This window comes from Artemia sp. Qi Xiang Cuo, unplaced genomic scaffold (genome assembly GCF_049724085.1).
Source record: "Artemia sp. Qi Xiang Cuo unplaced genomic scaffold, ASM4972408v1 HiC_scaffold_3386, whole genome shotgun sequence".
Classification (NCBI taxonomy): Eukaryota; Metazoa; Arthropoda; class Branchiopoda; order Anostraca; family Artemiidae; genus Artemia; species Artemia sp. Qi Xiang Cuo.
Genome location: NW_028300811.1, coordinates 705,477 through 722,450, shown reverse-complemented (window position 1 = coordinate 722,450; position 16,974 = coordinate 705,477). Strand labels below are relative to the sequence as shown.

Sequence of the window (16,974 nt, the reverse complement as noted above, 5' to 3'; positions counted from 1 at the left end):
ATATAAACGTGACGGTAGAGCAACTAACACTCCTCTGGCGTTTAGAATTCCCCCAAACGCATCTAGTACAAACTTCATGACAACAGTGTTTCTCAAAGTAATTGGAAGTTCTGGAAATTTAATCATTGAGGATGACAACCCCCCTCACAGCCCATAGGGTAAAGGTTTAAATTTATACCCGGGGGCATATTAAGTGCTTATAGAAAGCTTTGTCGTAGAAACTCAAAAAGGGATCTTCGATTGATAATCGAAAGGCCCAGTGCCCTTTTTAATAGTGGAAAGTGATTGGAAAGCTTGACATTTTTATAGTAAAGATTGATTGGGGTACAATGTAGTATTATTTTTTTTTCTTTTTGTTTAGACCAGGGCACTTGGTATCGAAGGATTTGTTGTAGGAACTTTGAAAAGGGCTCAATCGAATGAAAATAGAAAGGGCTGATGCCCTTTTAAATAGTTGAAAGTGATTGGAGAGCAACTAATCCCCCTTTCCATGCCCACCCTCCCATTTGCCCGCTATGTTTAAAAACTAAATGTTACCTTAAGATTAAATCAAAATGCACTGTGTTAATACTAATTCTCAATAAAGCATCTCAGCAGTACCCCAAGAACGACTGAGGGTATTATGTTTAAGCTTTCGGGGCTACTTCTGCACTTAAAATTTAACCAAATCAAAATAGCGTAAGTGTATCCAAGCGATCAAAGATATTAAACAGATTTTTTTTGCGAATGGTATCAAGTTTTCCATTTCAGGTCAACTAGAGGAGGTATTAAACTAAATTAAAGACTACTATTTGTGTCCAGATTTTTAAAAGAGTGTATGTTGTTAAAAATTGCTGGCATTTTTTCTTCAGCATACAAATAGCACTTCAAACTATAAAGTCTTAAAAAAAATGAAAATATTTAAAGTATTAGTAGAAGGGACCCTAGTACTCCTACGAGAACACATGTGCTGCCATCTACAATTTAGTCTAACGCTGACAGGCTATAATTTATGCATGTTTTTATGGTTTTTGTCACTGAGAATGAAAAAACAGGATTTTTGTCACTTTGATGTATTTTCATGGTTTATTGATTCGAATGGGGTCAATGAAACCTCTTTCGAGGTCGATTTATTTGTTGTTTCCAAGTGTATTGTCTCCGGGGCGAAGTCTGCACTTCCGCATTGACGATGGGGAAGAGATATATTGATCTAGGACAAGAGGGGGGAAATGGATTTCCGAGAAATTGATTAGGTAATCGAAGGGGAGAGGATTTCTGAGAAATTGATTGCGTAACCGAGGGAGAAGTGGATTTCCGAGAAATTGATTGCATAATCGAAGGGGAGAGAATTTCTGAGAGATTGATTGCGTAATCGACTAGGACAAGTGAATTTCCGAGAAATTGATTGCGTAACCGAGGGGGAAGTGGATTTCTGAGAAATTGATTACATAATCCCCCGAGCCTACATAATTTATGCATGTTTTTATGGTTTTTGTCACTGAGAATGAAAAAACAGGATTTTTCTCACTTTGATGTATTTGCTTGTTTTATTCATTCTAATGGGGTCAGTGACCCCTTTTTCAAGGTTGATTTATTTGTTGATTCCAAGTATATCGTCTCCGGGGCGAAGTTTGCACATGCACATTGATGATGGGGAAGAGATGTATTGATCCACGAAGGGGAGAGGATTTCCGAGAAATTTATTGCGTAATCGAAGTGGAGAGGATTTCTGAGAAATTGATTACGTAACCGAGGGGGAAGTGGATTTCCGAGAAATTGATTGGGTAATCGAAGGGGAGAGGATTTCTGAGAAATTGATTGCGTAATCAACTAGGACAAGTGGATTTCCGAGAAATTGATTGCGTAACCGAGGGGGAAATGGATTTCCAAGAAATTGATTACATAATCTCCCTGCCTACATAATTTATGTATGTTTTTATGGTTTTTGTCACTGAGAATGAAAAAACAGGATTTTTCTCACTATGATGAATTTTCATGGTTTATTGATTCTAATGGGGTTAACGACACCTCTAAAATTGTTTCGAAATCGATAATGTTCCCTTTCTTTTTGTTAGAATGTTAGGCTAACGATTCCTGGTCAGTCTAAAGTCAGCAGTTAGAGTGAAAGGATTGAAAATAAATAAATTTGAGAAAGAGAGATTTAGATCGAATCTGGTGTTTATGAAAAAAAATTTGATTTTGGATGATGATTTTCTCGAGTTATCTCTTCAACGCAGGATATTCTCTCGGGGAACACTTGACAATATAATGAAAACTGATTCTCCCCTATTGGACTATTGTGTGAAGCTTTGTCGATGTTACTCAAATACTTATACTCAATTTATTGATATATTAATTGGAACAAAGCAGAATAATATCATGGATATACTTTTGAAAAAATTGCCATAAATTCAATGTACATGGCTCCCCCACCATTCGAACGAGGTTACGTCACAGAGTTATTTCTCTCCAATTCCTCCAACCTGAATTTATCGAGCGAGGATGATCAGTTTCGTTTTAGCTGTGAGAGAGTTGACATCGGAAACCAAAAATGTTCTATACATGTCCACTATGCATGTACACTCTTGGCAGGTGGACACAATATGAGAATTGTACTATTATTGATGACTATAATGAAAAATGCAAATTATGTAATCCTTGTAAATTACATAGAGGCTGTGCAGTACAAATTAAAGGATGTAATTCATGTCTTGAAGAGATTTGTGACTCTCACCCAAGAGGACATATGTGCTCCAATTGTCACTATGACAAATGTGATCAGTGGGAGAATACTTACCCCGCTATGATTGGAAAGAATCCCAAGCGTGATTTTAGTTTATTTCTGCGAGATTGGTATCGTCGTGGATTTAAATAATTCTGGGAGGAAGAATCTGGTCTACGATTCAACTGTTGGGGTAACAAGAAAATTTGATTTTTACGTCATCGTTGTGACGACACTGCCTATTATGACTATAAACCTAGTGATTTTGATTTGGCAGTTACCGAATGTGATTCACCATTTGAAAACACTGTATGTGATATTGCTTCAAATAGACAGATTGCAACTCGTGAATTTCATAATATGAATGCAAATAGTATCATTGACTATACAAAGAGATATGACAAGAGTGAAGTTACATTATACTGTAGAAAATGTGACCCTGACTTTGCAGTCAATCAAGATCAATATACAGTGAATACCAAATGATTTACCAGCATTAGTGGTACACGGCAGTTGCCTATACATCGATGAAGAAATCTAAAGTGAAGAAAAATCATTTTTATCATGTACATACATTATTTTTATTAATATACAAATTAACAGACATTTTTAAAGCACATTAATCTTAGGGCACTGAAATTTATATTATGCAGGTCAGAGAGGATATTTACTACCATAAAGTCGTTCAGGTGTGGATTGTCTACATAAATGTGGAGAAACTGTTTGTAAGTATAGCCACGACATTGGAACCCAAAATAGAGTAGTGCATGGAAGCAGCTGCTTTTAGTTGTCAGATCCTGCACTTTCTTTTGATTCTGAATAATAGTTTTCCCACTGCTTTCAATATCGTTGCTGATGTGGGGTGTGTAGAATGTATAGGGTAGGCCAAGAGGATCAAAAAATTCAGTCGTCTTCATTGTTTGAAAGATGCACAGCCAATGACCCGTCAGCACAGTCAACGGACTGCTATTAACAATAATTAAGGTATTGTTGACACTTTGAATTTTTCCAAGAAAGTCCGAGGGCAGACAGTAGGATTCGCACTGGGACATGTAGGGATCCATATTAAATACATTGATTATTTGACTGGTGTTCATGGTGCCAAGTCTAGTAGAACACTGCCTTCGGGAGTGATTTCCCAATAGGTTTCATATTGATTTAGTGAGATTAGTTCAATACTCTCAACCAATAAGTCGCCAAATGTACACTCTAAACGCACACTCCCCGTACGTACTATACTAATATCCTGCGTGCCAGACAAATCCAATACAAATATACCATGTGTTTTAGCAAACATTTCTTCGGTTATACCATTTTCAAATAGTTGTGAATCATGATATATGGTTTGCATGGTTAACTCATACAATGTTCTATAGGATTTATCAAAAGATAGATTGTAGAGTGGGATGCCGTTTTTCTTTGCATACAAGAGATGAAAGCCCAAACATTTCAAATTTATGTGGACATCCAGTCCACGACCCTATTGCACTAGCGCTCTTTAAAAATGCCAAAGCGAGTTTTGATGGAATTTCACCATTGATAAAGGATGAGTCGGTGAAGGTGCATGACCCCATGGCAATATGACGCTGATTGGTGATTGTATGAGGAACAAGTAGTTTAATATTATTTCCACTGACTCTCAGTTTTTCCACTGCCAAAGCAACAGAACTCAAAACTTGTTGTTTGCGCACATGAAGTATTGCCGAGGTGAGGGAGAGAGTTACATGGGGATTGGCAGCAAGTTCTTTCCTCAATATGAAATTGGATGGTGCAAGCATCAGTTTTATATCCACCTTACTATTGGGGGGTAGCCATTGGGGTATATTAAATATCTCATGATATATTTTTCCAACTAGATGTAATTCACTAGTTGTAGCATTTTTAAGTGCATCTGTACTATCAGTATTAGTAATATATTCATATCCATTGGAGGTGCCTCACAATTTCTTTTATGACTTGGGTGTCATCAGCATGAATTGCATATAGCTTGTATAATTTGAGAGATTGTTGCTTGTGCTTACCAGCGTGCCATTGATGTAGACACTGATTTGACGAATTAAATTATGTAATAAACAATTTTCATAGGATATTCCATCGGCAAGAATTGGCAATGTATTATTGGATTTCCAGACTTTCATTTGTAAATCTATAAATGTCGAAGACATGTGCATAAAGTAGGCTTCATTGGAATAAATTTGAAAGTGGTTATTATCGGAGAGGGGTTGTTGAGGATAAAATTGTTCATAGTATCCATGCTTGACACTCACATCAACATTTTCAGCAGTGAATAGATTCAATGAGGCGGTGATTGAAGGTTGAGAATCCTTATGCGGTAGGTAGGAAATCTTAGGAAAAGAAATATAGTTTCGATCTATCAATTCTCTTCCTGGGGCTTTTTTTTCTTCTATATCTGTGTACAGTGAATGTTAGCTTTTTCCTTCTTTTCTTTGATAGGGGTGACGTCTTTCACTTTTAACCTGAGTAGAGACTGGTGAATGATGCACTGTTTCAAGACGCATTTATACCTTTTCAATTTTGTTTTAATTTCTTGCCAATGGTACGGGCACTGGACCTAAGATTTTCCGTAGCACTTTTTTAAAAATCCTTGCCAGAGCCCCAATCGTATAGTGTAGAGGATGCAAAATCTGTTGCATCCGTTACAAGATATTTTCTTGCCAGAGGTAGTGAAGAGCGAAAGAGCTTAGCAAACCAACTGCCAAGACCATAGCCAGACATTGTAGTACCCCCTTTGTAATAGTCCATTCCATTGCCCTGTTGTCTTGGGCCAAGAGTATTAACATAGCAGTCAATATCAGGACAAATGAATACCACTTTTCTGTTATTAGACATCTTGTTGTTGAACGATGGGACGAAAATTGCATGTAATCACAGCCAAACCTTTTGAAATTGCTAGGAGATCACCTAATTCAGTTCTTAGTGTTAATTGACAGAGTTCCAAATAGGAAGTGTTTACGGGAATATACTGAAGATGCTTTATATTATAGTGGTGAATATGTTCTTGATTGGTTTTTCGTTCAAGAACCCGTAGGAGGGGAACATTTGAATTACAAACCCGGGATGTTTCCACAAATGAAGCGTAGAGAAATATACATGTGTCCGTGGAGAAGGCAGGCGGGTAGTCAGCAATAATGAAATTAGTGTTTCCTGCACTTTTACTGTTGATTATATTGATCTTAAAGCCAAGAACGTCCTTTAGATTATCCTTGAGAATAACGTTTTCATTGGCAATAGGTGAACTAATGTAGATCTTGCCCTCCTCTTTTGAATAGTTGAAATGAAAAGCTCCTTTTTTACGAGCGGAAATCCTTTTATTAATAGAAGGACATAAATCATTCATACAGGTGAGTTCCTCGTAGGGTAATTCAATATATGGATAATCCATCCAATTGATCTTTTGAATTTGTTCTTGATCACCTGAGGGTGGTGGTGGCCAATCATGGGGTCTAATTTTTATTTCATATTAACCAACCTTTCTCAGGATGTCACAGGTATTTTTGAGAATACAGTCAACAAGAGCCACTTCATACCTTCCATCGTCATCGAATTTGATAGTGGGGGAGAGTTTCGTCCAAAAATCACTTTTTCTATTCAAATCATTGTAGAGAGGATCAGAAACATTGGACATGAAAGTCACATAGAAATCATTGGGCATTGTTAATGTCTTCAACACTGACCCAAGAATCAAAATCAGAGTTGTATCCTAGCTAGCGAACAAGCAACTGTCTCTGGCCATTACGAGTACGACTCTTTAATATCTTTTCAATTTGATAAATTTCGCTAGTGTTTCTAACTTTTTGCAGTTCATATTCATAAAAACCACCGAGAATCACATCATCTTTGGTGTCTCGCAGTCGATATGTCGTGGGTTCGGTGTCCAGGATTTTGGACACTTTAAAGAGTTCAGTGCTCCATAAATAATTCCCCTTTTCAAAAATATTGGTGGTTCTATTAATTCGAACAGTATCACAATCATTGAATTTCTTCTTTTTCTTATTCCTCTCATTACCACCATTGGAATATTGCTTTAGAAAAGCATCAAATGTATTTTCACTACAATGAACTTCCCGAGGGCTTGAGTTGGACAGAGATCGATGGGGTTGATGGTTGTATATCCACATGATTTTATCTCAATCATGAATAAAAGCAGATGTATTTTTCAGTGTACAATATCTTGAAATTAATAGATGAATCGTTCTTATCAATCGTTCAGCCAATGCAGCCTTTATCGGGCTGTGACTATGATAAAGTGTTGTATTATATTTCAAAAGAACCTTTTGCAAATGGGGATTAACAAAAACGCTACCACGATCCGATTGAATTTTTCTATAGCAATCCTGTTCAAGAATACTTTCTAAAGCCCGAGCAACATCAACACCTCTCTTTGACCGTAATGGGATGGCATAGGCTTAGCGATTAAAGACACTGATTGCGACTAAAATATATATATAGGGTGCATTGTGCCACAGCTGAATTGCGTCTAAAGTTAAAAGATCAGCTTGCATTATATGCAGAAGGGAAAAGGCTTTAGTTTGTCGATATTGTTTGCCACGAAACCTGAAATTCCGACGCAGTGTGTAACTCGGTTCATTCTGTAGATACTCTTTAGCTTTTTTTAATGGGCTGCCGCCGTCTACGTTAGAAGCAACTTTAAAAAGTGTTTTGGGGGAGCTTAAACTTCCCACTTCACCAATATTTTCATAGACATGCTTCAGAACTTCAACTATTTTGAACGCAAACACGTAGTGTAATGTCCACTCCACTTTTGCACACTGGAGGGGGAATCAATTCATCTTCGCTTTTGATTAGCAGCCACAGGTGTTATAAAATCATTGCTGCTGCTGCTGCTAGTATTTTCCAATATTGAATCTTCTTTTTTTTAAATGGTGTTGGTGTTGGCGTTGTTGGAGGACTATATTCTCTTAGTTTCTCTAGAATTTGCTTATTGCCAATAAGACTTTTGGGAAAGTTTGATGTATTTAGAAAGTTGTATAGATTATTGTCAAATGATAAATGTCCTTTACGATTAGTCACCATATCACAAATTAAATCAACTAGATTATACCTTTTTCCCTGAATTATAATTCGTTTCACAGCGCTATCGACCTGAACTTGATGATCACCAGCAGTTTCCAACATGAGATATGCTAATACTCTTTTACTCTGTTCTCAATAGGTCACTGGCAATAGGTTTCCAATTGATGACACTATAGAATTCAATTCTTTCTCCTTTGATTGGACTGCTGCTGAATCTTGAGATGTGTCCTGTTTAGAGGGATCTGTGATAACAGCGGGTCTCTCCCGATAAGGTCTATTTTTGTCCACACGTCACAATGCATCTTGAAGTAAAAGCAGTTTTTTGTCATCGGTAATATTCTCATCATTAATCAATTTGCTTAGATTGTCTTCAAAATGTTCGACGGGCAAGAGGACAAGTACAAATGGTGTCAATTTATAGGGTTTAGCCAATATCTAGGGACAACTGTTTACAAGTCCTGCAATTATTGGCAGTAAAAGTGTATAAAAAGCTACCGCCCGCTTGAAGGAGACGTTTCCTTTTAAAAAATTTTTCCTTGTTTTTGCAAGCCAAGGCACGTACAATGGAACGATGTTGCTTTGTCTATTGTCAAACACCTTCTGGCATGTATATATTACCCCCAGTTAAATTTAAATAAAGTTCAGATATTAGATTAATGAAATCATTGTCAACACCATGTTTGAGTATGGCCTTCCTGAGTGGAGGTTTTGAAGTGCCTAAAACGGAAAATAAATGCCATTGTTCGTGTATCTTCTTCAGTTTCATAATGGCAACTAAAAGCTTTTTGTACTGTTCACTGGAAGATGTACTTTAATTTCATTGTTGAAAATGTCGGTGACTACACGTAGATCCTCGGGTGTGCTTTGATTAAGATCTAGCAAAATGTAGCCGTAGGGCTTATTTGTCGCCTGAGTGTACGGTGACAACAGACATTTAGGGGCGCCGGGATATTTTTGCTTATTGAGAGTTATTAGCGACCTAGAATCACGAACATCTCGGTAGATAATATAAATGGTGCAATTCAAAGCAAGGGTTTTCATACATTTGCTCTGATGAAAGAGATTGTGTAGAACCAGGGTTATGGAAATGTGTTCATGATGAGAGCGAACGGTGAAGAGCTATAGCATTTCCTGTGAGAACTGTTCAATGGATTCAGCCAAATCATCAATAATCAGCCACGAGTTTGGTTCAATACTATTGAAAACATCAAGTCCCCGTATGAATTGTATTCTTATGGATGAGGCAATGGCTTTTATTTGATCATAGGACTCCTGCCAAATACTATAGCAATAATAAATTTTATTTGGTTTTTCCAAAATCATTCTATTACAATTTTGAATTATTTTAGCTAAAAGTGTCGTTTTCCCCGACATTTATGGACTAAAAAGAAACGATCTGAATGGTGTTTTAAATTGATACATGCTCCTGCTGCTGTTGACAACAGTCGCAATACAACTAACCGTAAACCTTACTTATCCAATGAATAAGTAGTAGTAGTAATTTTTCTTAGATCTATCTAAGCTAACAAGAACAACAAAAACAATATTTCATGGTCATTTATTTGACATGAAAACTCTATTTGTTCAACATGAACAACATAAAAAAAAACGCTTGTTCAAACATTATTGAGATAAAAAAAACACTTCTGTTCAAACATGAACAACAAAAAATTACACTTGTTCAAACATGAACAATATAAAAATGACACTTGTTCAAACATTATTAAGATAAAAAAAACTTCTGTTCGAACATAAAGAACAACATTTATTATAAAAACACTTTTGTTCATCAAGAACAACAACAACAACACTTATTGTCATAAAAACACTTTTTTGTTCAGCATCACTATTTGTACATTAGCACACTTTTTGTACAGCAGCACTTGAAAAAAAACAAACACTTGGAACATGAACACGAACATCAAAAATAGCATAGTTGAACATTATGAATTTAAAAGATTCCCCCCCCCCAGGGCCGCGGGTCCGAAAGCCGGCCGCGGGCGGGATCCCCCTTCCACCCCCCGGGATCGAAATAGTATACAATAGTCGTCGTCACTGCTGCTGCTACAGGGTAGGTAAGGTTTAGGTGAGGTTAATACATGAAAGGTTTAGGTTAGGTTGGGTTAAGGTTAGGTTTGGGTTAGGTTGAGTTAAGTTTAGGTTAATTTATCCAGACCAAGTTAATTGCGATAGTCTATGCATTCAATCCGGTCTGAAATACGGTAGTGGCCTTACAGTATAATACTCTTACAGTATAATTACTCTTACAGTATAATTTTTATACTGTAGAGAGCGAATTGCAAGCACTTGTGCTCTCGGCACTAGGCTACTTTCTAAACAGTCTCTGTAGACACTCATGTTAAAATTGCTCTTTACAAAATGTGTAGGCACCCCTTTACATGCCTGGTTTACATCCCTATATGAGTTTTCACGCAATAAACTTTACGGCCCGGGAACACCCCCTTGGATATCAAATCACTCCCTGTCTCTGATTTTAACAATAGTAGCTGGTTGGAGGCTTGACGTTTCACCAACTTGGGGTAGAGGGACGGATTCTAGTTAGTCAAATCCATCCGCGAGCTGATGTGTTCCCCAATTTCTAAATCCCCCAATAAGTCCTCGGTTTTTACTTTTAACAGCAGAGAATCTGTATCCCCATAGTAAACTTGAACCTCCCCCTCCCTGTGTCATTGCACCTTGCACATATTGTAAACAAATGACAACATGAGCTTTTTGGAAATTTCAAGTACTGAACTACCTCCTGCTATATTCTTGTTCCGTACCACATTTCTCTTTTTCCTGTGTAGAAAAACCATGCCGGCCTCTATGGTCGTGAACGTTGTAAAATTGGGGTCGGTAATAATTCGTGAACACTCTTGAGGGTCAGCAACGACGTCGCAACGAGATCTGTTCCGTACGCTTTCACACATTTTGCCAAACGCTGAGTTTAGAATGAGTTTGTACATTTCGTTCTCTACTTTGCTGTTAGCCCTAGAGCGTTTATCAACAAAAGTGTCGATAAACGTCTTTGAGTAGGGTTTTTGACTGAATTGCAGGACCCTATGTATTTTGGTGATCTTGAAACCATTGTTCACCGTCCAGTGCAAAAGCACATGATGAACAACGATATCCTCTTTAGGGTCCAGATCTGCAATCAGTTTTCGCTTAGAGGGGGTCCAGTGTATCCCCATATCTTCAACCAATGATCTATTGTAGGGGCTCAGCGAGTCCCTGGTCACTGGTCGATTAATACAGGGAAAAACAAAATCTCTGACTGAATCATGAAGCGCCAATGGAATGTGCCCGTCAATTTCAAAAGAACCATCCTTGTGGCCTATTGTCCTCGACGGTGTTAATGTCAGGGAACTCACAAGGATTCTCAAGCCATTTATAGTTCCCACACGGCAAAGAGTAGTGAGACATTGCCGAAGGGTACAATGAGTTCATGTCCAAAAACACTGCGTTTGACTTTGCACCGGTGCTGTTTTGTCCGCTTGGATCGGTTGTCAAAACGCGATCCCCATAAAAACATACCCATCCCTCATTGTTCTTTCTACAAAAATGTGTTGATCTACATCAGTTATTAAGCGTATTTCTTCCCTACTAATTTTTAAAATAAAGTCCATCACCAAATGTGGCGTGGAAAAATAATATCCTATATCTAGTCCAAATTCTGAATAGATTTGGTCTATGTTCTTGCAGACAATATCTAAGAGAGTTAAAACGTCACTGACCAAGTATAGTTTACAATAATCCCACCCATTTTTACAATTCCCCTTAGACCACACCTTCTTGGCAAATTCATATTCCTCGGCTGTGCATTCACTGTTGGTGAGTAAATTATAGAAAGCTTCAATTGGAGGTAGTTTCACTTCGCTTAAGCGAGCGCCAGAACTGTAATAGTCGTTTGCATATACACCTTTACAGGTCAATAGGTCATACATTTCACTGTCTGGAAAGTGCTGTTTAAGCAAAGGAAAACTATCAAAATTGTCAATTTTCTGCACTTGAATCAATTGACTCAATGCCTTGGGAAAAAACTAAAAGAATCTAAAAACCTGATTTTATTCCAGCACGTATGCCCATTATTTACTACCTGCCATTTCAACGTGAGAAGCACCAACTTCTCGGCCGATTTGGGAATGATGTTTTAGAGACCACAAGTGATTGTGATCTCTGACTTTCCCCTTCCCCCCTCTTTTCCCTTTCCACTTATCCCCCTCTTCAAACTCCCTCTTACAAGCCCAGCATATTTTTTGATTTTTAATCGCGAGACGATCCTCTGCAGACAACACCATTGGGTAATGCGTATTTCTCAAACGAGAAATAGCTCCATTAGCGGTGCCAATTATTTTGGTCAGTGCCTTGACCATACACTCTCCCTCATCCAATGTTTCAACTATTTCTAACAACTGCATAGTGTTAGAACTGTCTCTTTGTGCGTAGGCGCAGGAGACTGCTTGATGGTCTTTGATTCGGTTTGGAAATCGAAGATCGTTCACTTCCACTAGCTTCGCTTCACAATCCAATGAGATTTTATTGCTCTGGAGGAGGGTGTCTTGGACATTTTTAAAACGTAAAATGGCCCTATCCCCTGAAACCGTTTTCACTAACTGGTAGACAAGCCGTCTACAATGTTTCATATGATTGTGCAACTTTAATTCTGTCCAAAATCGAGACAGGCATGTCGGAAAGTAGAAACATGACCCCCCCCCTTTTCTTACCCTCCCCCAGAACTCTTCTAATGTCTGTAATTGGCTTAAAATTACCAATTGAATTGGGGTCACTAGGTGGTGCGTACAACAGCCATATCCAGTGTTTCACCAATTCAATCGACGGGCTTCTTACTGGGAACACCACCCCCTTCTTTTTAGAACGAACCCCATCTTGAAATTCAGTTTCATACTAAACCACAGTAACGCTGATATTTAAATGAGCAATGGCCCTTTCAAAAATATCAATATACCTGAGTGTTACTGGGTATTTCCCCTTTAAACAAGAAAAATCTACAATGGGAAAATAGGACCCCTCCTTCCAATGTACAGCCCAGTGATCTAAATTCGTCTTTGTAGCGTCATCTGCTAGAGGCTCAAATGCTGATATGAGGAAAGCGTACTTGAATCATTCTTGATCTGTTTCAAAACAGATTCGCTGGACACCTTTACAACCTACTGAATCAGGATTATATTTTAAAACTATTGACCTTTCCCCACCTGCCCCCCTCTTAAAATAAAATCTTTCTTAAAGTTACAGATGTTAACGCTTAAATTTTCAACAAATAAAACTGCAGAACCACTACCGTTTTCATTATAATTCTCGAGATGCGTAACAATATGGCCTATCCACTCGGATAAAACACCCTCAAAATTCTCTAAATTTGGATAGACCACTCGCATCTCGGTATGTACATAATGATGATAAACCTCACTTTTTCCCTCATTTAAATAAAACACCTTTAAAACAATAGAAACCTTAATTGAATCCCTACCTCCTCCCCCTCACAACTTAATTTGGTTTTCTAGCAGTGCACGAATTCTATCTACATATTCATGAACAATTTCTAAGGGGTCAAACACAAAATTACCACCCAAAAGTGAATTAAAAGGGTCTTCAAAAGTTGCAGTGTAGACAACTATCGTATTTAAAATTGTATTTGAGAGTTGAAACTCAGGAAATGTCGTAAATTGGATATTACCCTCCCCCACCTCCTCCTCTTGTATGTTATCACCACTCCCTCTCCCACATTGTTCAATAATAGGGCTATGGGAAGCCACTTCAGTTGTTTGAAGTGGAAGTATGTAAACAGTGGGGGGAAGGTTCCCTGATAATTCATTGAAAAAATCCTCTAAAATTTGTAAAGCGTTTGGACTCAAGTCTCCCTGCCAAACTGCGCTATAATCAACATTAAAAAAATCAGCTAAAAACTCAATCAATGTTAACAAGAAGTTCATTAATGACACCTTGCTGTGATTTTTCATTGTCACAAAACTCCACAGGCGCGTCTTCTTCTCCAACTGATGAGCAGGGGGGAGATTGCGAATAAGGAAACAGAACTACCTTTAAAAAAAATAGCTGATTTTCAAATTGCTAAATTACTCCTATTTTTAAAAATTGGATTCTTATTTAAAAACGCGCTTAGCAGTAGCATGTAGTTCCCTACTCTATATATATTCTGAAAGTTCCAACTTAATACAATCTAAAAGATGACATAGAAGGTTTTTATTTTGTTCAAACAACTCCTCGAAAAATAATTCAAATTAATACTCTTTATCTGCTTTGAAAAAACCGCGGTCTTTACTTGATAGCCCAACTCTTTCCGATAGAGAATTTTGTTTAAATAAAAGCAGTTTATAACGTAAAAAATTTTCTATCAGGAAATATGATCGGAATATAGTGCCTTTTTTGGCTTCACTATGAGAATTCAGCAGACTGAATGTATACGATAATTGACCTGATTTAAAAGGGGGAAAAATTTCTTTTAATATCTCTGACACGCTTTTACTGTGATGAAATGGATCGTTTGTTGGAAGACCTCTTAAAACTATAAGATTCTAGCAAAAAATAGCAATTTGAAATAAAAGACTCTCTAACAGTAAACTAGAAACTAGCGAAAAATATTATTATGAGGTTAAAAATATCGAACAGTGGCTATGCCTACAGTGCCTACAGTAGACAGAGAAAATAGAAAAAATTAAAAAAGAGCGGTTTCTTTGACATGTAAAAAAAATACATTATATTTAGATATCTCTGAGGGGGGAGGGGGAACAGAGAAATTTAAAACAAGGGGTAAGGGATTATAGCAAAAATAGCATTTTAATATCTCTGACACACTTTTACTGATACACTATTAGCTAAAAATATTATTATAAGGTTGAAAAGATAGCGAAGATGCCTACAGTAGGCAGAGAAAATAAGGTGATAGAAAAAAGAGCGGTTTCTTTGACAAGCAAAAAAATTACATTATATTTAGGTATCTCTGAGGGAGGGGGGAGCAGAGCAATTTAAAACAAGGGGTGTGGAGGGGGATTATAGCGAAAATAACATTTTAATATCTCTGAAACACTTTTACAGTGATGAAAAATGGGTTGGTTTAGGTATTTCTATAACCAGGTAGAAATGCTTACATTTTTTTATTTCGAATGGACTTGTGTGCCTGAAGGCCCTGGCATAGCATGCTGGAGGGCAACCTCCTGACCTTGTATAGGGGGGGGGCAGCTCTTGAAGGCCCATGCAAAGCATGATGGAGGGTGGACAGGCCGGCGACGTTATGTTCTTGCGCAGATTGGGCTGCGGCTTGTGCAGTAGGGCCAATGACGGTACAGACTTGTGCATTCGAGCCAGTGAAGTCACGGGCTTGTACAGATGCAGCGACGGCGATGTCACTGGTAGGTTGCATTGGTTCCTGATTGGATCGGACTTGGGCAGGCATCACTTGTCTGTAAGGCTTCGGCCAGTGACCATATTGCACAACTGTCGCCTTCGCAGGGGTTTTATTATTACCCCTTGCTCTCTTTTCAGGTGGAGGGGGTGCACATTCTTCATAATTTGCCTTAAAAAGAAGAGAAAAAATTTAGTATTGAAATAATTTTTCCCTTTTTTACAGAAGGAAAATTAGTACCCCCCCCCAACCCCCTAACCATAATTTTGTCTAGAAAGCATTTATCGTAAAGAAGCCCCACTCCCCTCATTTTCAATAAAGCAAATATTAAAAATTTGTGAGAAATATACTTGGTTCAGAAATCAAATGCTATTCAATTTACACATAATAAAGCTATGTATTCTTTTTCTTAGAAATCCCGGCCCCTTACTTTTCATGCGAAAAAACACTTTGTTTTTTGTTTACAACGAAGGTGTTAGAAGTGAGGTATTGCAACCCTAACCCCCCCCCCATATAAACACTGAGTACTCAAATTTGAAAATGAATATTACATGAAACTGACATACATTCCCCTCTTAACAATCCCAACCCCTCCTCTTTTTACAGAAGAAAGTCCCTCTCCCTTTTCAGTAAAGCAATAGTTAAATTTGTGATGAAGAAGTTATGATGATAATTTGATTGAAAGTATCCTTTTTCTCTGTGAAACCTTTTGGTTAAGCTGCTAACATAAGAAATATGAGGCAGGATGTACTTTAAAAGGGTGACAGCTAATTATCACCTGTTTAAATCACTGCGGAAATGTTTAAGTCAAGTTAGCGGCGGCTTAAATGGAAACGGTATATTAATAGCTAAGGGTTGACAGAAGATGAATATCACTTTTAGATAGGCTTACAGAAAGAATAAATTTATCAAAAACAGAATTATTTCCATTGGAAGAATTAAAGTCTTAAACAGGGGTGTGTGTGGAGGGGGGAGGTTAGGTTTACGTGGTAAAAAGACCATATTTTAAGCTTTCTATCTAGTATAAACAATATATAATGAAGTTTGTATTGGGGGGGGGGTACCTGAATTTGAATATATTGTGGGGGCTATGTAAAATGATTTTATTTGAAAATAAAATATGAAAATTTACTAAACAGAACTCGCGGAAATGTTTAATTCAAGTTAGTGGCGGCTTAAATAGAAACGGTATATTAATAGCTAAGGGTTGACAGAAGTTGAATGTCACTTTTAGATAGGCTTACAGAAAGAATAAATTTATCAAAAACAGAATTATTTCCAAAGGAAGAATTAAAGTCGTAAACAGGGGGAGGGGGTGTGGAGGGGGGAGGTTAGGTTTACGTGGTAAAAAATAACATATTTTAAGCTTTCTATTGAGTATAAACATTATATAGTGAAGTTTGCATTGTGTGTGTGTGTGGGGGGGGGGGTTACCTGAATTTGAATATATTGTGGGGGCTATGTAAAATGATTTTATTTGAAAATAAAGTATGAAAATTTACTAAACAGAACTCACATTGTTAGTCGTTGTATCCAGAGTATCCAAATCACTAATATTCAATGTTTTATCCATAGTGTCACAGAGCTTTCTGAATGTTTAAAGACAAAGCATGTCCATTATATACGAAATCTCTAGGGCGAATTGTGATGTAATGGGAAACCATATGTAACCGGCTCTCTGATTGGCTTAGAGAAAGACATCTTATGTAACCGGCGCCCTGATTGGCTTAGAAGGGGACACGTGATCCTGTTTCCCGTTATCAGATCAATACATTCTCCCCAGAGATTATGTAATCAATTTCTCGGAAATCCATTTCCCCCTCGGTTACGCAATCAATTT

At 37.5% G+C, this 16,974-nt stretch overlaps 1 pseudogene across 1 annotated transcript in view; it reads right to left on the bottom strand.

The window, feature by feature from the left end:
* The window catches only part of LOC148938340 (facilitated trehalose transporter Tret1-like), a 116,892-nt pseudogene extending 100,185 nt beyond the window's left edge, over positions 1 to 16,707 (bottom strand). The window contains exon 1 of the transcript XR_016143707.1: positions 16,651 to 16,707. The product of XR_016143707.1 is annotated as a facilitated trehalose transporter Tret1-like (transcript). The remainder of the gene's footprint in view (positions 1 to 16,650) is intronic.
* Positions 16,708 to 16,974: the final 267 nt, after the last annotated feature.